Source organism: Lonchura striata, chromosome 2 (assembly GCF_050655825.1).
Source record: "Lonchura striata isolate lonStrDom1 chromosome 2, ASM5065582v1, whole genome shotgun sequence".
NCBI classification, from domain to species: Eukaryota; Metazoa; Chordata; class Aves; order Passeriformes; family Estrildidae; genus Lonchura; species Lonchura striata.
This window is the reverse complement of record NC_140704.1, coordinates 151,637,177-151,658,426: the sequence shown is the minus strand read 5'-3', so window position 1 is coordinate 151,658,426 and position 21,250 is coordinate 151,637,177. Positions and strand designations below refer to the sequence as shown.

At 41.8% G+C, this 21,250-nt stretch overlaps 1 protein-coding gene across 3 annotated transcripts in view; it reads left to right on the top strand.

Annotated features, from left to right (window-relative positions):
* Positions 1 to 21,250, top strand: part of COL22A1 (collagen type XXII alpha 1 chain) — a 218,588-nt gene that overhangs the window by 32,459 nt on the left and 164,879 nt on the right. The window lies entirely within an intron of this gene.

The window sequence follows — 21,250 nt, the reverse complement described above, 5'->3', positions numbered from 1 at the left end:
TGCATAAATGACCCTGATTTTCCATCTCCTTGATGAAGAGGATGGGAATGGCATTGTGGCTGCTACCTCCCAGCACTTTAATAAAACAGCAATCACACAGTCTGTTCTTCAACCACTGATAAATCACTCTCTTGTTCTTAATGACTACATGAAAGCTGCCTGGTTTTGCTCCTTTTTGCAGTGTGTGTTGTGATTACTGTGAACAGGCCTCGTAGCTGATTTTGTGAAGATCTGTTCTTGCCTTCTGAGACCTCCTTTTGTAAGAAAAAGAGCTCTGAGCTTATGTAGGGTCCTTAAAGAGTGACAAGTGCAAGCAGGCAGAGTCTAGTTGACATTACCCAACAATACCAAGATGTTTCTGCTTTTTTAGCCTAAACATAAATGGGTAATGGAGGGCGTAATCCCAATACAAATGGAAGACATGGGGAATAATAACTATAAGCTATGCAGATGAAGGAGTTTGTTTTTTTTTATGTGAAAATCTTATTTAATCGTACACACAACTGGGCTCTAATAGAAAATGGTAAACCCTTCTAATTGGCACATTTGACCGACTCAAACAACTTCCTGTTGCAGCTGCTGAACACCAAAAATGTAAAAAATGTGATTTTCCTTTCTAATTCTGTTACTTTACTTTTTCCAAAGCAATTGTTTACTCTGCTTTGTACCTGGGACATAATTTCTTGTCTGCTCAAAAAAATCTTTTACCTGCTTGTCAGAGTATAATACCATCTGTCTGTGGCTTTCTGAGCCCATCCTGTGTCCAAACAGGCCAGCATAACACTTCTTCGATTGCCAAGGATCACTGGGAGCACCCTTCATCCTAGATGACAGCCACTCTCCAAGGTGTTTGCTTCTACCTACATTGGTGAGCTCAGTGAGAAATGGGGGCTGTGCTCAGTTCAGCACACATCTCTGCTGCTCCTTCCTCCTTGGAGGACTCCTCACACTCTTCCCTTGCTCTGGCATCAGCTCCTCCCTCCATGTGTCCACAGGTCCTGCCAGGAGTTTTCTCCAGCATGGGCTGGGTCACAACCTCCTTCAGGCATCCCCCTCCCCCTGTGCTGGGTCCTGCAGGGGCTGCAGGGGGATCTCTGCTCCCCTATGGATCCCCTGGGCTGCAGGGACACAGCTGCCTCTCCATGGAATGTGCATGGGCTGCAGGGAAATCTCTGCTCGGGCACCTGGAGCACCTCCTGAGCCTCCTTCTGTACTGGTGTCTGAAGGGCTACTCCTCTCTCACAGTCCCACTTCTCACCTCTGACTGCAATTTCTCCTGCATTGTAATTTTTCACCCTTTAATACACAATCTCAGAGTCTTCCCTACATTTTTTCTTCCTATATTTAAAACAGGGAAAATGCTCTTCGGCAGAATCAGTGTTATCATACTTATTTAATTTATCGCTTTGCATGCAGAAAGCTTTCAAGAGGCATGATGTCTAGATCAGGTCTAAAAAACATGAAAATATTGCTGAAATGGAGGATAGTTAATGAGAGCACCTCCAGGAGAAATATCCTGTTAGAGATCAGTTAATTTTTTTGTTACCTGCATGTGTGAGGTAGAACTGCTTTGGGAACTGAGAAAATGGAGACGGAGAACAGGACCAAGTGATTTCTTGTCCATGTACCATTTTTAAATTCCGTGTTAGTGCAGCAGGAACAGGAAAGAAGTTCACTGTGATGGCAAGGCCTTCTATGTGTTTAGAAGATCAAACTTTTAACAGCTGTTGCAGTAAACTTTCAGTGTTTTAATGACAGCTCTGCATAAAACATGAACATACAAACCATGTAGTGGGTGGAAAACGTGACCAGGGCTCATGCCAAGCTGCTGTTTATTTTGTGCACATTTTGAGACAAAAGCATCTATTGCCACAGCCAGGCTCTGGTTTTAATAGACATAATCCTGTGTAAGCTCCAGGGAGACACATGAATCAAAGGGTGGAAATGGGAGGAAGTTTTTTTGTTTTTTTGTACTGACCATTGATGAGTCCTCCAGTCCTGATACTGCTACTGAAATGTGAAGGGTTGTGAAGTGTTGCAAATGCTGGATTTCATGCCAGCAGCTGTTCAGAATTGCTTGTCTCAGGTCTCCCTGGACATCTGGCCTAGACTCTGTCATTCCATCTTGCTATCTTTGACTGAATGTATTGCTAAGAATATGTCACTGAGGGCATTAATAGCATTTTAGCTCTCATTTGATCTTGTGGCAGTAAGCATAGCATAATCAAAAAACCCATGTCTGCTCAGTAGGACATTGTGGCAGGGGGAGATATTTTTGCCACACATCTCCATTACATTCTGGATTATGGTTGACTGGCAAGAATGGATGATGTTTTCACAGGAAATATACAGAGATACATTCTGCTAAAAATTCCAGAGATGCTACATGCTTCCTAAATACAGTTCCTGCTTATATGCTGTAGGGATAACAACAGGCAGCTACAGAATATTTAAAAATATACTAGACTGAACGACTGTCATGACATGAATCTCAGCTACTTTGCAAACAGAAGATGAGGCTGAATTGTTTCAATAATGGGTTGGTACAAATGGTTTGCCATTGATTTCAGTTGATTTAGTGAGTTCTGTGATAAGGTATCAAAAGCAGTCACATGTCCAGATGATTCATAAAATTTATATTTCTATTTTTACAGGTCTTTGTTGACTTTGGGTAGTGTATGAAGTGCATAAAATATAAGACATATGCTACCACTATTCTGTTACTGATGATGAAGGGCTTCCAGCCTTCAAAGCAGCACCTTGAACATCCATCAAAAGGATAGTCTGAAAGCTTCAGAAATGTCTATTTTTGAGCTTGTCTTTGCCCAGGTTCACGATATAGTCACAGAAGAACAGCAAGCTGTTTCTTTTTGGCCTTTAGTGTTAAAAATACCTCATGCACAGAGACCATGACAAAGGCATCTGAACTGCCATATTTTGATTGACACTTCCTAACACACTTATCAGTACAGTCAAATCTCACAAAAATACTGAAATATTGGAACATATCAGCATCTAAGGTTATAGTCCAAATTTTGCTGCTTAAGATGATGTCCAGATTAAGTGCAGGTACTAAGGATTTGACCATCACTTGAAAATCTAGTGGCTTTCAGATGGCTTTGGCAGTCTGTTAAAAGCTCAGCAGACAACTGCTGCTTTTTAAAAAGCTGCAGCTGGGCAGTGACCCAGCTGATGTCACCTCTGATATGTCCTGCTGTTTTTTGATGCTGCACTCCCACAGCAGTCATGGTACTTTTCTCAAACTCTGTAACATCTCCATCTTCCAGCAATCACTCATGTTACAGATGACAGGATCCCTCATCTTTTCATCACCACATTTGCTGGCTAATTGCAGTTTCCTTTGAAGGCACGGAAGGTCTGTGACAGAATTTCCAACTGATTTATCCTTTACTTGAAACTAAAGGAAAAAAAAAAAAGACTTCATAGATGTGAGGAGACAAAATGTTTAGTCTCTTTAGTGGTGATCTTCTGCCATTTAGTTGAGGAACTGTCTGGTACCTTTTGGCTCCAGGAAACACAGCAGAGATATTCATATATTCTTTTTCTCTTACAGAACTTTTCCTTTTCAAATAAAATGTCTGAAACTCTCATATCTAATTTTCCACTTGGTCCAGCCATCATCAGCTTAGAGAGAAATGGTTCCAGAGCTGGTGTCTGGCAGGGAGCTTTGAACTCTGTGGATGAGCTGTGGCTCCTGGTTGTCCCTTAGTTTCCCCACAGATCATGCAGAAGTGATTGTATTCCCAGATCATAACTACAGCTCTGTTCTGGCACTGTGTAATGTCCACATCATTGAAATGTTGCATGTCCAAAGAAGGGCATCAAAGCTGGTGAAGAGGCTTTATCATGAGTTCTTTGAGTAGTGGTTGAAGGAGCTGGAAGTGTTTAGCCTGGAGGAAAGAAGGCTGAGTTGGAATCTTATCACTCTCTACAACTCCCTGAACGGATGATGCCTTAAGTTTCTAGCTTTTATATTTTTCAGGTCCTGTGCTGCATTAGTGTACAATTCTGAACTCCATTTAGGGTGCTAGTAAGCTCTCTTCATGTTTTGGTCAGACAAAATTATTCCTCGAGGCCTGACAGCCAAGGACAACCTCAGCCTCCAACCTCAGCCTCAGGCCCAAAAAGCAAAACCAAAAGTGAATTGGGGGGAAGCAAACTGGGGAAATATGACTTCATTACTTGAAGCTGTAATTGGACAATTAACTCCTGATATGCAAATAGACCAAACTTACATCTGTCTGAAAAACTCGTGACCGTCGTTCATCTTGGGTGTTGCTTCTGTGAGACTTTTGCACTGCCCAAACTGTATCGAGGGCCTTTAATAAATACCTTCTTTATTTTCTAACTCTGTCTGGCCTCTGTTCTAGGTAGCCATTCCAAGACATCATAGTCAGGTGGGGATTTGTCTCTTCTCTTGGGTAACAAGGAATAGGATAAGAGGAAATGGCCTCAAGTTTTACCAGGGGAGGTTTAGATTGGATATTAAGAAAAATTTCTTCACTGAAAGGATTGTCAGCAGTGGAAGAGGCTTTCCAGGGAAACAGTGGAGTCACCATCCCTGGAGGTATTTAAAAGCAGGTGTAACACTTGGGGACATGGTTTAGTCCTGGGTTAATGGTTGGACTCAATGTTCTTAAGGGTTTTTTCCCAGCCTAAACAATTCCATGATCTAGATAAATTCTTATTTTGTTTAGTACTCTGAAATGAATAAGTTTATAATGAAATTTGCAACAGTGCTGTTTTATGACCAGTTCCACATCTAAAAAAAGAAAATCTTAGTCTTCCTAACTTCCTTCTCCCATCTGCCAGCAGATGCATCTATGTGTCCCCACCATGAACTATAGCAGGAAGACAATGAATATTTTTGTTTCCCTTCCTAGATTAGTTTTTAACCAGATTTATTTCACCATGCTGTCCCAGGGGAGGAACTGGCACAAGGTGAGAGCAGCTAACTAGGAACAGAAGACCTGGATTGTGTCCTTTGGTGCAGTGCTAGCTCATATCAGCTTGATGAACATTAGTTAAGGACTTCAGAAAACTGAGAAAAATCCTTCATGTGCTCCCAATGCAGATCTCAGGCTGTCCTCTGGTGTGCTCTGGTTTATGCTCTGCCTGAAGTGGATTTCTGGGTGGTTTTTTCCCATTCAAACTCCACTTCTAGGCTTCAGCACAACTTGCTTGCCTTGAATAAACATCTTGCTTAACAAAAATATCCCACTGCAGATGGAACTCTTCATGATCCTGTCCCATTTTCCTTAGACAGGCTTCCCAGTACACATAATTGTTGCTGTTTTACTCCTGCCTCAGCTCCTGTTGGTTCAGGGAGGGATGGCAGAGCTCTCCTCCTCAGACTGTGTCTGGCTGGGAGCATCTTGCTGGGGGTTGTTGGTAGGAGGGATGAGCAAGCTTGCCACCACCTTCACTCAGACACAGACTGTCTGTCAGTGCCTCCAGGCAGCACTTTGATATTTCTGTGCACCTGGGTAGCTTTTCTCCTCCAGAATGGATGTTAGCTCTGTTAGAGTTTCAGAGAGTGATTTATTGATTTATTTTCATTCCCTTGTATGTTGGAAAAAGCAATGTCTTAGACATTGCCTTCAGGTGATGAGGGTATTTCAGCATCTGTGGCCTGATTTCTTATTTTTGCTGAGGGAGAAAAGATGTGAATCCAAAAGTCATCCAAAATCCAGAGTTTTAGAAATAAATCTGTGACATAAAATGGTTTTACTTCTTTTCTTTGATGCAGTTTGTGAGAAAAGGAGTCTATTCCAAGCCTGCAACTTCATACAGACCACTTGGAATATTAGTATGGGACTCTGAAGATATGAATATAATAAAATGAGATCAATTAAATCTTTTGCACTTGCCTTTCTATCTCTAGCTTCTTTCTTCAGCAGTTACAGACAAATAGTGGCATCATAAACCACAGGTAATCAATTTATGTAAAACAGTGAATCTCTGGACTGCCAACAACATCTTGTCTGAAATCACAAAATCTGGCTGGATGATAACATCTCCCCTAAATTATAATGGGTTTTCTTGCATTTTGGACAAGAAAACCTCTCTGAACAATGCTTGATGTACAGAAAAAATAATTGTAAAGGCATAGACTCAGATAAAAGTAAGTCCCAGATTTAGAAAGAAATATTGACACAATCAGGAAAAGCATGGGTCTCACAGCCCTAGGAAAAAGTAATATGCTGCTTGGAGAAAAAAAAAAAAGGGGGGGGAAATGTGGTGAATATGGAAGCCATTCTAAATAATGTAAAAGTGAAGGAGAAATACAGAAATAGGAACAGGCAAAAACTGGAACATATTCTTATGTGCTGGAAGTATCCTGTTTTCCAACCCTGTCTGCTGTCCACATTGATTTTGCAGGAGCTGTGGATGCTCAGCACTTTCAATATTCAGCTGTGGAGCCCTATACTTCTCTAGCTGCAATATTAAGGAGACTTTTTGTCTGCTCCAGTGGAGTCCAAATGATGGGGCAAAAGAGACAACTCATCCTTGGGGCAGCACTGTCTCTCCTGGTGTTTTCTGTCTGAGGGACAGCAGAAAGAATAACCTCTCAAGATGGCCAGATGCTCAGCAGGAGACTAGGGCAAGGCACTTAAAAACCTCTGAGGCTTTAGGTTTAGTTACAGGCTTTTCTGTCCAAGAAAAACAAAGCAATGAGGAGAATACCCTTGGCATGTGGCCTTCACAAGTCTTAAATACTTTAAATTTCAGCAGATTTGTACAGTCAGGCCTTTCTTCCTCCATTTGCAACCCCTAAACTGACCTCACACTGAAAGGACACCAGTTATTTAAACTCCTAGTGTTCTAAGCCTGCTTTGTGGTAAATTTTTATGCATTATGTGACTGTTCACATCAAAATCTAATGGTAACTCCCAGCACCATCTATAAATGGAATAGACCGTTTCCTGCTGTGGTTAGGGGCATCTGCAAATTAAAGATTTCCTCTGCTCTCCCTAAATTTGGGGATGTATTTCTTCTTAGGATAGGGAAAGTCTGGGAAGGTGCTATGGAGATTTATTCCCAGTTCTAATGGACCTGGTAGAATTTATGGAAAATTATAGAAAAGGTTGAATATGTATCAGAGCACGCAATGTAATAAACTCATAAGATTTTATACCTCTAAAACCTAGTGGGCTTCCTGAAACCCCCAGCCCCTTATTAAATGAATATTTCTTTAAACCCACCATAGCAATGGTGAACTTGGTCTCTCAGGGATGGTGGGGTTTTTCTTTTGCTCCTGGCTCCAAAATTCCAGCCTCAAAGTCTTATGAGGAGTAACTGCAATGAGAGCTGCAGATCCAGTGATTCAGCCTAATGAGGGAGTCTGGAGGTAACATAGCAGGTCATGGATTTCATAGAAGGATGAAGTGTTTGCTGGTAATGGGCTGCCTGTGCCACCTGGGAAAGGGCTTGGCACAAAACCTCAGCCTTCTCTTCAAATACATTAACCAGAAAATCTGTGACCTTTCAAGGTGTTGGATCAAGTGCATCACCTGATAATTGAACTGATTTTGGAAACAATTTCACAAGCAGAACAGAACTATAAGACAAACTATAACACACAACTGTGTTCAGAGCTAGATAAGCTGTCACATTAACACCTGGAACAAAATGGGCATCTGGGATGAAAACATTGCCTCCAGTTCTGTGCTCACCTGAGCTGTCTTTAGAAGTCTGTGTTATTTATTTCTGTGATCAAAGCAAAGCTGGGCATTTGAGTTTTAATGGCTTATTTTGAAGTGTAGGTAGATCATAAAATCATAGAATGACCTGGGTTGGAAGGGATCATCTCATTCCATCCCCCTTGTCATGGACAAGGACACCTCTCACTACACCAGGTTGCTCAGAACTCCAACCTGGCCTTGAACACCTCCAGGGATGGGGTATCTGGTTCAACAGATCTGTGATACCTCTAAACCTTGGACCCTTGCATGGTCTCTCTGTAACAGAAATATTCATGTTATTACTGGAGTTCAAACTCAAGTGATAGAATGATTTCCTTTCTTATCCTTTGGCAATATGTAGTGGTGCATCCTTTCTCCTGTGGAAGTTTAAATGCTGCTGAATTCCAACTTTTTTTTTTTTTTTCTTTTTTCTCTAAATAAATCAAGCCAACAAAGAGAATTTAATTCTAATGTACCAGTCTGTTAAGAGTATTTCTTCCTCAGTGGTAGAGCTGCAGTGTGGTTTAACTGGTGGACTATTTTTGTTAGTAAATTGTAGGGTTAGTGATTCAATCCCATCAAGTTCCCTACAAGTTACACCCAAATACCAAACTCCTTTTCAAATCAGTCAGCTTGTTTATGATGCAAAACAAAAGCAGTGTGAGTGCTCTGACACCTTGCTTTTTTGATAAAGTACTAATTAAGTTATTTAAAATGCAATTAAGAAATTGTTGCAAGCTCTGCTGTATCAATATACTTAAAAAATGGTGGAGCATAGTTCTAAGTTCTGCTTAAAATGCTTTTGGGCATGCTTTATATTTTGGGAACTGTGAGTACTGCTGCTAATCCTGGCCAGAAGTAGGGAAGGTATTTTTCAAGTGAGGTAGCTCAAATGGATAAGGTGATTTTTGTCACTCGCTGTCCTTGTCTGTTAAACAGTAGGGTTATGGGACATCAGGTTCCTAAACTCCATTAATTTCCTCATGGATTAGTCAGTTTGGCTATAACTTCATCTGTACTCTAGAAAATGAAGAAATTGATATATAAGATGCACACATATGTATATATGTTTGGGTATGTGCATAAGACATATATTTGTTTCTATATGTATAATTCTAAAAAAAAAGCCTGTGTCCTTTCACCCTCAAGTATCAGTATTTTCTTACAGTGAGGTAGATAAAGCTATAGTATGTTAAAGCTCTAGAGAAGATGAAATACAAGACATTTTTATTGCAGACTACACACAATCAACCCAATCCACCACCTCTGGGTGGGACAATTTACCTACATTGCCATAGAATCACTGTGCCTTGTTTTCCAGGATTTACAGCAAGACGGAGAGCATATCTTAGTTCTATCTATATGTTAGTTCTACATCTATTGTAAAAATCTCTCTCATTTGGCACTGAAGATGCAACACCTCTCTCAGAGGCTGCAATGACACAGGTGGGATGGTGCAGCAGAATTTTAGTCACTAGTGCTAAAACCTTGTGGAAAATGACTCTAATAGCTTTGAACAAAGGGTGTTTCTGAGTTGAAGACTGAGGTTGGATCAGAACTGAAAACTGTAAATAGAATTAAACAATTTTTTGTCTTTATATTCAGGTATCTTTGGTAAGATTCATATCATCTAACTGCAGTAGCCTGAATGTGGCAACGCATTTCTCTCTCTCAGGAGTTTTCATAGAGGTGCACAGAGAAAAAGAAAGAGAAAACAATTTCTGCTTTTGCTCCTTGTTTTTCCTATGTGGAATGTGTTTGGAGAATTGTTTACCTGGGGTGATTGCTTGATTGCATTCAGGTGAGATTGAGGCTGATGGCCAATCCAACCCACCTGTGTCTGGGCTCTGGAGAACTGGGTCACGAGTTGTGAGTTAAATATGGTAGTTAGAACAAGTAGTATGGAGTTTTAGTATCTTCCTTTATATAGTGTATTAATGTATTAAAGGATAGTTATAATAAAGAAATCATTCAGCCTTCTGAACTGAGTCAGACTTCATCATTCTTCCCATTGGGTTTGCCTGCATTTACAATACCTGAAACTTATTTTTCCATGCTCTTTTGATAGTCAGTGGAAAGGAGCAGACATCTCAGAAGAATGTTTCATCCTTTTTGAGGATGACTGTTTGAGACAGGTGACATGATTCAACCTCTGAGTGCCTCTTTCTTTTCATTCACTTTTGAGAGAGTTTCTATAACTTTATCATTAGATTTTTCACTTTGACAGCCAACAACAGAAGAGTTGAACCTTTCCCTGCCACATTCTGGGAGTACAATAAAGTTTGTTTCCTTATGCCAGTAAATTCAGTCTGCTGGAATTTATATTACTGATGGATATTCAGGCCAGTATTGCAAGCTGAGGTGGATGTGCTGCAATTCTCTCCCTAATGCTGCAGGGTTTGTGCAGTTGAGGGAGGCAATGTCAGTTTACCATATGTTTAGGGTCAAACATTGTACTGCCAAATTTATTTAATCCCTAATGGACTACTCCTGTGAGAAGAATGGCTCCCACTCCCTCATCCTTGCCTTCTGCCTAAATCTTGTAACAAATTGGTCCTTGACATTAACTGTTGTGATATTACCTGCTGCAGTTTGTTGACTCATTTATAGCAAGGAGATAATACTTTAAAAAACAAATAATGACTGCAATACAATTAAGAGTAACAGAGACAGCTTTTTAAATTACTATTATTGAAAGATACCTTTGTTGCTAATAGCTTTTTTGTTGTTGCTGTTAATTGAAGTGTGAATCCACTCATGCTTAATGATCTTTCCAGTTCTCACTGTAACAGTCAGACCCCAAAACAGACTGTACTTTACCGGAACCAAAATGGGAAAGATGCCAGTTCAGACTAGATTGAATGTAAACCAAACCCATCTGCTGGTGCATCCTGGTTGTCTTCTCATAGAGACAAGCTAAGGAGGACCTGGTGAACAAACACAGTGGAAGAACTGCTGTGATAAATTTATCCTGCATTATGGCATTGAAAAGCTGACTTTGAGTCAGTGTAGTTCTAATTATGGGTTAAGGTAATTAAACAATCTTTCTTATCTCATTATTATCTGATAGAAAAAAACAGAAATGCCTTTAAACTGAGAGAGATTAAATCTAGATTAGATAGTAGGAAGGAATACTTTGAGGATGGTGAGGCACTGGAACAAGTTCTAATGGACCAGGACTTTGGTGTAGCAGAAGGTGTCCCTGCCCATGGCAGGTTTGGAACTGAATGATCATTCAGGTCCCTTCCAAAACAAACAATTCTATGACTCTGATTTATTCAAATTTTCATTGCAGTCACTCTGAGTGCCTTTTGCAGAAGTGTTCATGTAAATGACACCTCTGCAGTAGAGTGCTGGTTTTGGCTGAGATGTAGTTATTTTTTTTTTTGCAGTGGCTGGTATGGAGATATGTTTTACATTTCTACTGAACACAGCATTGAAAATGTAGAGATGTTTTTGTTATTGTTGAGCAGGGCTTGTCTGATGGAATATAGCATGCCTTGTCTCAAATATTTTGACTGTACATAAACATAACACTTATAAGGATCATGTTAGAGAAGGGATGTACTCAGGACTAACAATCCCTCAGGGACTAAAATGATCCAGAGCAGTGTTTGAGTCACAGATCCCTGAAACCCAGTCTCAGTTCTCTTGGTGCAGCACACTGATCAGGCCCTTGGGAAGGGTCACTGGTGTCTAGGAAATTGGTATCTGTTTTTTTCAGTTCCTGACACCATATTTCCCTATATATTTTGGCAGTGTCCAGCCCCAAGAGTTTTGCAAGAGGGCAGATGTTGGCTATAATGTTCCTTCCCTAGTTGAGCTTAATGACAACCTGTAACCACCACTCCCACTCCAGAGAAATGACCCCTTCTACACCTATGGCTCTATTTGAGCTCATGGCTCTAGTGAAAAGGGCAAGAGAGTATTAAAACAGAGGGAAATCATCATTATCCTTGCTTGTAATGAATGGGATAGGTGTCTTAGTTGAATTGTGAGTGCACAATACAAAATAAAACAAAATGTACTGGAAAATTTACTGTGTTAGTTTATTCAGGGATGTATCTGTTAACTATTCCTCCAAGCTATCAGAGTTCTATGCTGGAATAGTGAATCATGCATGTTGATTTTTAACAAAGTTGTTTAAGGACAAGTGTAACATTTACAGAGCTGCAAATCTTTCAAAAATTCAACATAATTTACAGTGGCTGTTCTGATTTCTATTAGCAAGCATAGAAGCAGATGCTGGTCTAATTTACCTGCCTGATAAATTGTTCTTTGTAGTGACCTTAATAATATCCTGAAGAATTAATTTCCTGGGATAATATTATATTTGTAATTTATTTATCACCAGCTGAGTATTTACGTGCTCACAGCTTTACAAGGACACTGTGGCTTCACACAATGTAAGACGGTACACACAGGAATCTCTTTAATGTATGACTGGCTCAGAATCAAGGATTTTTATCATCTATAATTAGGAGTTTATCCCAGTGGGTGGGATTTTTTTTTCATTGTAAATCCTTTTGCATACTATTATTTAGTTAAAAATACTGTCCTGTGTGCTTGCTGACAGCACAAGTAAACAGAATAGTAACTCTAAATAATTTAGTGGATTAGTGGATGGGTTGCTACACCCTCCCACCACATTCATCTCTGCAAACTATTTTTGAGTTGATTATAAGTAATTTGGCTTTGGAGGTCGATATTTTTATTTGTTCTAGGGGGCCTGTAATAAAGAAAAGCCTCTCAGCTTTTTACTTTGATTTTTGTGGGCACATGCCTTGACCATAAAGTGTTAGGTGCTACTGAAATGTTGAAAAATATCTCTCACTGTCACAGGGTCAAGAAAATTCTTCCTTGTTCAGATCCTAGAGAAGGTTATTTCAAATTTTTCTAGGTTCTGTAGTTTGTCATATAACAAAAGCATTAATTTCTATTCTAGAGCATAGAGTAGTTTCACTCCTCTGTATTTATGCTCAGTAATACCTCACTGCTAATTATTTTCTATGAACTAGTAGTATGCAAGATAATAAATGTTTAATTAACCAAACATCTGAGAAAGTATTAGACTGACTTGTCATAACTTTGTACAGCTATTTGCATACATTCTGGGTTATTTCTAGTGAATCCAATGGTTTTCTTAATCTTACACAGCAGGGCATTAAAGATCTCAGAAATAAACCTTGGCTGAACAGATTCACATGTGGTGCAAATCCCTTCCTTGTGGAGTGCTCTGAAGATTTTCCATGAGAGGTTTGATGCACTCAAGTATAATGAAGGCGCACATTGGGTCATAGATATCCAGTCTCTTAGTCCTAAAATAATCTCCTGTCCTACCAGCAGGGAAGGTATGTGAAACAACTGCAGAAATTCTTAGCAGATGGTTCCTCACTGCTGGCTGCATGCAGAGGTTTTACCTACGGGAGCAGGGGTGGGGCTGGGGGTGTCCCTACATCTTCGTGTGCTCAGCACAGCCCAGCTCTCAGGATGTTGCTGGCCTGGCTCTGCAGGTTTCTGGAGGATGTTTCTGCTCATGTGTGCTCCACTGCCCCCTGACAGGCACCTCCAGCATGGGGCCAGGCTGAGCAGCTCAGGAACAGTGCAGGAGCACTTGAGGCTGTAATTGTGTGAGGCTGACCCTTTCATCTTCTGTTCTTTCCTTTTTTCTTCTCAATAATTGTCTCCCCTTCACCACAAAATGCACAGGAGAAGAACAGCTTTTCAGGAAAAGTGTTTTCTACCCGTAACTCTGTGGTGGAGTGAGAGGGAGAAATGCCAAGGAGAGGAAGTAAGTGGATGTCAGTAAGTTCATAGTCACAGAGGTTGCTTTGTCTGTGTTTTCTCTGCCCCTACCACCCCTCATTATAGAATAAGCTCCCAAGTAACCTGCTATCACCAGAACACAGGGGACTGAAGGCAACAAGGGCCCTCTCCCCTTCATCTGCTTTGTCCCAGGGGCTTGTGACTTTTCTCCTGCAGTTGGATATGGGTTCAAACTGAGCGGGGGATGAAGTGTGGATCAAGTCACACTTGATCAAGTGGAAGAGGCTAGCTGCTCATCTTATTGTTGATTTCTAGTGAAGAATGGTCACTCATGAGGGACTCCACGATACCAATGGACTCAAGAATCCCCCACAGTCTATCCTTTAAATAAGCCTCTTTTGGAGTACAGACATCCTTTATTTTCTTCTCTTCTGGACTCAGTTATTTTTATAGCATGCACCTCTTTTTTTAATTTATGTGTGTGCACACATCCATATATATAACTGGAAGTGAATGGAGTGATTTTCTCTCAGTTTATACAAATAAAATCTAGGGAATGGAAACCACAGGGGTGGATAAACATGCTATTCATGCTGGGTGGATCTGTGCTCCCATGGGGGGAGGTGAGTGTCCTAATTTCAGAACAGTACAGACTGAGTTTTCATTACATCAGTAGAAGTTTAATTATATAATTTGGAATGGGAAAGTGGAGAGTGTAGACATATATCTGCAATGAATCTATACTTAAAATTTCTGTAGTTTTGTAGGGTTTTTGGTGGTTTGAGTTGTGTTTTTTTTTGACGTGTTGATGATTTTCCTAGGGTTGGTGGGACCCATGAAAAGCAGCTGAAGCCAGTATAGAGAAAACATTGCCTGTGTGTTTTCCTGCTCTTGGGGCGAGCTTTTAATTTCACTTTCATCTGGAATTCCAGGCTAGGTGATAAGTTTGATTCTCCCTATGCTTCTGGGTTTTTAGGTGAGGAGGAGCTCTGCTAGGGTGATAGCATGAAGAAATGGTTAATGTTGACTTTCACCAAGGAAAACAGCAGTGCTTACTCCTCTGTGAGTCTGCCAAGCAGCATTTAACCCTCCCTGCTGGATTGACCCATTCTGCTATGGCAGCTCTTTTTTATGAAGGTGGAGCATAAAGTGATGAATTCCAGCTATGGGAGGTGGATCCTCTCTGGGTTAAAATGGGCCAGCTCAGGCATGGTTCTAGTAAGGTACACCATGGTAAAATTAACTCAAAAGCAGTTACATTTAGAAGTTTATTACAGAAATATAGAATGGGTTGGAAGGGACATTAAAGATCACCTATTTCCAACTTCCTACTGTGGACCTTTCACTGGACCAGGTTCTTAGAGCTCCATACAGCCTGGCCTTGAACTCTGAGAGGGATGGGGCATCCAAAACTTCTCTGGTCAGCCCATCCCAGTGCTTCACTTTAGAGTAAAAAAAAAAAAAAATCTAATATCTAACCTAAACCTACTGCCTTTCAGTTGGAAGCCATTCCCCCTTGTTCTGTCACTCCAGGTTCTTGTAAAAAGTTTCTCTCCATCTCTCAGGTTTGAAAGGCTGCAATCAGGTCACCACAAAGCCTTCTCTTTACCTCCTGAAGAATCCAAATTCTCTCCACCTATCTGCTTAGGAGAGATGGTCCATCCCTCTAATCAACTTGGTGGCTTCCTCTGGATTTGTTCCCACAGGCTGATGTCCTATCTACATATATAAAGAGATTAATGCAAATAATGGATTGGATGTACATGTGCAGCTTTATTTTTGTCTGGGCAGATACTGTGTGATGGAAACTTGGACTTGCTCGGTATTTGTGCAAGATGTGAAGAGAACCATCTTTAAAATACTCTTTTATTTGGACTTGTACATAACCTTGCACTGACTAAGAAAATTTTTGCCATATTAAATTCTGGCAGTGGTAATGATCAAAACTCCCAACCCCCCTATGGAAGAATATGTGATGAGATACAACCATCAGTACTCATCTTGCCTTTGGAAAGTATGGAAAACATGGAAATAGAGGGCACATCATCAGTGTTAAAATTTGTTGCACTGATTGTCTGAATCCCACCAGCAAGACAAAAGTAGAAACTAGAAGCTGCTTCTTAAGGGACATGTAAGATTAATTTTTTTCTAACTCAGTGTAGTTAATGTCTGAAAAAAGATCACCTATGGGGCTGGTAGAGTGTGCCCTGGCTTCTTTAAAATGCAGGTTGATACTTTTTTAAGAGATGAGGTCTTGCTCATCTCGGCCTCAAGTTGCTGGCTTTAACAGCATTTTCTTCTGAGAAAGAAAAGATTACTTTCCAAAAGAGCAGATGTTGCTGTGGAATATGAGATGTCTGATGTTGTGTGCAAGAGGCCTTGATGCTGGTCATACTTTTCTGTAGATGTAAAATTTGTGAGTCCGGCAGAGAGATGGAGGTCACCAATATATTTTATTTGTACTTTCCCCCAGCAGAAAATCCACCAGAGCCTCTCTATTAGACCTTTCAGACCTTGGAGGAAGGATATTTTAATCTCTAAGTGTCTACGTATATAGGAATGTTTGCACCATCTTGGTCCTGGCATGGGTGGAAGATGGGAAGAAAAATAAAATGAAACATGTGGCCTTTGATTAGAAGGCAAACTGTGCTCTAATGGAGGTGATTAGAGATGAACTGCAGACTTTGTCTGGCCATGAGGCAATAGAGTGATTTTCTTGTGTGGTGGCCTGGAAGGCTGCCAAGCTGTTTCTCAGTAACTAATCCCGAGTCAGTTATGGGCACAGAAAACAACACCACATATCCAACACTTTCCAGGGAAAGGGGTCAGACCCTGATGGTGGTGATCTCTGCAGGGAACAAGTTTTCAATTTCCCAGCAGGAGCACTGGGTCCATGTCACTCTCCCCGACCCATCTGCTTCCCAGAGAGGCAGTGGGGGACCAATTCAAGAGAAGCTGGCCTCGGATCATTATGAAGACAGTCAGCTCTTTGAGAAGATAATGATGTGAATGGCTAGGAAGAAACAGATCCAAGATGGATCAAGCCTAACTATTAAAAGGACTCGGAGTTTCCTTGTCTTACTTCCTATTTCATATTAAAATTCCCTCTTTCTGTAATACCTTATAAAAGCAGGTCCTGCCCAAAGAAATGCACCTTTGTGGGCCTTTGTAAGATGGAGTCCCTGTCATCTGGAAGGCATTCTGGCCACAGCAGCCACCACTATGAGCTTAAAGCAACATCCTGTGAAGCTGAAGCTATCAGTGTTGTGAGTGACCACTGGTACATTCTTGACTCCTTTGTGCTCCACTGTTATCATGGAATCATATAATTATTAAAGTGAGAAAACACCTCCTGAAATCATTGGGTTCAACACAACCTGTCACCGCCATGACCACCACCAAACCTTGTCCCTCAGTGCCACATCTACACATTTTTTGTGTGTTCCAGGGATGAGTCCACCATTTCCCTTGGAAGCCTGTTCCAATGCTTGACTACCCTTTCAGTGAAGAAATTGTTCCTAATATCCAATACCTGGTGCAACTTGAGCACACTTCCTCTTGTCCTCTTCGCTTGTTACTTGGGAGGAGACTTACCCCCACCCAGCTACAGCCTCCTTTCAGGGAGTTGCAGAAAGTGATAAGATCTCCCTGAGCCTCCTTTTCTCCAAGCTGAACATCCTCAGCTCCCTCAGCTGTTTTTTTATCAGACTTGTACTCCAGACCTTCCCCAGCTTCGTTGCCCTTCTCTGGACATGCTCCAGCAACTCTGTAATCAATACTTGAGTAACTCAGCCAAACATCTGTGGTTCTGGATATCTCCATGTGAGCTCTGGGATGGAGAGAACCCCTTTGAACACCCCAGATATCTCTGTGGATGCTTGTGCTGAGCAGCAGTGATGGAGGGCCTGACTCTTCATGTGCACACACAGTGCAGCCAGGAGAAATGCCACCCAGAGGGATGTCCTGTGTCAGCACAGGCCCCTGGAAAGCAGACCACAGCCAGTAAAAGTCCTGGGCCCTGGCGCTGTCCCACCACAGCCCATAGGACACTTGGTGGGATGGTTCACTCTGTGCTAATGAGCTCTTTCTAAACAATGACCTGACATGGTTCAGGGAATAGCAGAGTCCCAGGCCAGGAGCCTTTCCCTAATGGGCAGTGGGAATGTGGCATCCCAATTTTGGGTGGATGGGAGTAGGGAGAATAGTTTGGCTCTGCCTTCCTGCCCTCCTGGCCAAAGAATGAGTTTGGTTTGTACAGAGATATGGAAGTGCTGAGCACTGTAAAGCAGACAGGGTGTTTGAATGGGGAAGCATTGGTCCATGCTACACTATTTTGGGGTGGGTGGGAATTTCCTCAGCTAGTCATAAATGCTGTTGCAGGGTTTTGTATAGTGGCACAGCAATCAGGTTTGTAAATCGCTCTTAGGCAAATCCCATTCTTCATGGTGTTTCTTTTCCTGTGTGAATTTGGGGTTTGGTACAGTGACTTGTGAAATCTCATCCAAGATGGTGCTGAGATGAGAAGCTCAGTGAAATAAAGAAGGTCTGACCTCATAGCCAAAGCCAAGAATATGATCACAGAGTCAGAGAATCACTGAATTGTTTGGGTTGGAGGGGAAATTATAAAATCATGTAGTTCTAACCCCCAGTTAGGGCTAGAGACATCTTTGAGTCAATCAGGTTGCTCCAAGCCCCATCCGACCTGTCCTTGAACACTTCCAGGGATGGGGCAGCCACAGGTTTTCTGGGCAGCCTGAACTAATGCTTCAACACCTTTATAATAAAGGATTTCTTCCTAATCCTTATATCTAATCTAAATCTACTCTTTTCAGTTTGAAGCCATTTCCCTTTGGCCTGTCACTACCTGTAAAGTGTTCCTCTCCAGATTTCTTCTATTATGTGAAGGTTTCTTGCTGCTTACCAAGCCAAGATTGTCATTGACCTCTCCACATGGGGAATTTGAGGCAGCTGCCTTTCCTATTTTCTGCTTTTACTTTTGTGTGATTTATCTAGATTTATCTCTGTTCACCGGAAAGGTTTCACATCCTCAGACTGAGTTTTGGGGACTCACAGCTGTAACAGGACACATTTGTTTGATATCAGGCCTTGGTCATTAGGGATAGAGCTGACTTTGAGGTGTCCTGTGCTGTGCTTTTAGCTTTGCTTCTTTGTGATCAGCGACAGCAAAAAATGGGTGTACACGGAACAAAACACCCAGCTACATTCCTTACTCATTTACATTGATCTACAACCAGATTAATTTCACTTTAATGAATGAGCAACTAAGCAAGAGAGTTGGCCTATCACCATCCTTTGTACTAATAAGTATTTTTCTTACCAGTGCCTGCAGAAAAGCCAATCTTTTTGTATTCTGGGCTGAAAAACACCCTCCGTGGTAATTTTCATCACCAGCATGTGTGTCATTCCTCTGGGCTTCCGCAGCCTCTTAGAAAAACCTATTGCAGGGCAAAATAATTTCACTAAGCTTCTGGTGCTCAGTGAGCGGGGGGCACTGAGGGCTGGACATGCTCTCTGCCATGGGGACTTTCCTGGAATTCACGCTGGCCCCCATTTGCTCATAGCTGGGTTTTGTGATAGCTGCTTTCCATGCAAAATAGCTCAGCTTTTGTGGCACCCCAGCACAGGCCGGCGTGAGTGGCAGCTGTGCTCTGCGGTGAGGGGAGCTCTGCCTTTGTTGGAGGGGTGGGTTCTTGCTCCCAGTTATTCAGAGCCTCAATTAAAGGAGGCACACTGTGGTTATTAGTTGTGCTCACTGGGGCAGAGCACAATGAGGTCGGCTCGGTGTGCAAGGGAACCCCCTAGATGGCTCAGGCAGCCCAGGCTTCCCAAAGACCCAGAAACGGGGAGGGGAAAAGGACAAAGCTCGGGGTGCTGGTGCCAGGCAGGGACTCGGGCTGGACGTGGCAAAGGCAGCCCTGCTCCTGGAGGGCTTGGGCGATGCGTGGGAATGGCGCCGGTGCCAGCAAATCCTGGCAGTGGGGCTTTGTTCGCCGGCGGGATTTGCTGAGCTGATGGATCCCGTTTCCATTGCCCCGGAGGAGAAGGTGGCAAGGGGCCAACTGGTCCACACTGGGACTTGTGCAGCGTGTTTTAGAGTTATTAAAAGGTTATTTTAAGAAATGGATTAGATTCCTCAGCTCTGTTTTTCCATCTTCTGCTTTCCCCTCTCATGTGTGTTCTGCATAATTTTTATAATGAACTTGCATTCTCGCCTCTTCAGGCTTTTGGCCACTCTAGTTAATGGCAATTATACAGAATATGTATAATCTTATCAGAAAGTGCTAATGAAAAGCTTTAATGTGTCTAGCCATTTTCTTGCAGCAGACTTTACTGTTCCTTCCTTCACACAGAAAGTCCCAGCCCAGCATGTGCCCAGACACAGTTCTGCAAGCACAAACTTTGTCCCATGGTCCTCACCTAGAAACAATTTCTTCTTCAGGTCAGCAGCTAAAATATCCACTCCCAAAGTCAGTACCTCAGCAAGCAAGGTCAGATAAACTTGCACCAGCCTTCACCACGTTCATTTACAGCTGAAGTCTCTCTTTAAGAGGGGAGGAGCTGCAAAAGGAAGCTGGGAACTTCCTTAGGATTCCAGTTCCTGTCATGACATTAGCTTTTCTTCCAGTTCTCCCTCTGCATGCATAACATAACTGCAAGTCAAACCTTGCTGAATAGGCAACTTCCCCAAGAAGTAAAGCTGAAATGTCATTTTTCCATCTTCCTTGAGGGATAGAATCTGTGATCCAGGTGAAATAACAGCTCTGATTGCTCAGTAGTTGCACAGATGTCTAACTCCTCTGTAGCATTAAGCCACACCTTCTCCATTGCCTCTGGATCTTATGGGCAACTGGGAATGACCCTGCAGCATTGATTTTCTCTAGTTCTCCCGATAAAAAAACAAAGCTGGTTGCCCTGTCCTTGACTGGGTGTTTGTGAGCCCTCCTGGCTGTTCTCTCTTTGTGTGCAAAGACACATGGATACCCCAGCCAAGCTCTGGCCTTGCTTTTATTTTGCTTTGCTTAATACACTCCTTTGTAAAGTCCAGGAAATAATTGTTAAAAATCTCCAATAATTACTTTTTGAGGCATCAACTCTACATGTTATAATCTACCTTTCTGTCAGTGCAGAAAGAGGGAGGATTACTTAAGAAGATAGGTTGGATATTAGGAAAATATTCTTCACTGAGAGACTGTCTAAGAATTGGAACAGACCTCCCAGTGAAGTGGTGGAGTCATCATCCCTGAAAATTTGAAAAAAATGAGTGAACTTTGTGATGCTGCTTAATGGACATGGTGGTTAAGATGTAGGAGTCAATGATCTTGGAGTTCTTTAACAATCTTAATGATTCTGTGATTAAGTTCTTTTTATAGGACAGGGTTAAAAAAACATCAAAGAAGAAGGGTCTGGCTGGTTCTCAGTGCCTGTGTGTCTCTTCGGTGCAATGAGAGCATCTTCACTTTAGCACTGTACAAAGGTGAAACCCCCAAAGTGGCTGTGCTGAAGAGAATCCTAAAGGATCCCCACACCAAGTGATGCAGACTGAGGATGAAGAACTGACTGTGAAATTCCACTTCCCATCTATGCATCCCCAGCTGATGCAGCAATTCCCAGCATATCCTCTGCAAAAGCATCCCTTAGGGAGGGGAAAAAAGTCCAAGAGGAAAGAAATTAATTGGTTATTGGCCTAAATTTGAAAGGCAGGTTTCAGAGATCCTTGGAAAAATTTAGTGATGTGTAAATAAAAAAAAAAAATTTAA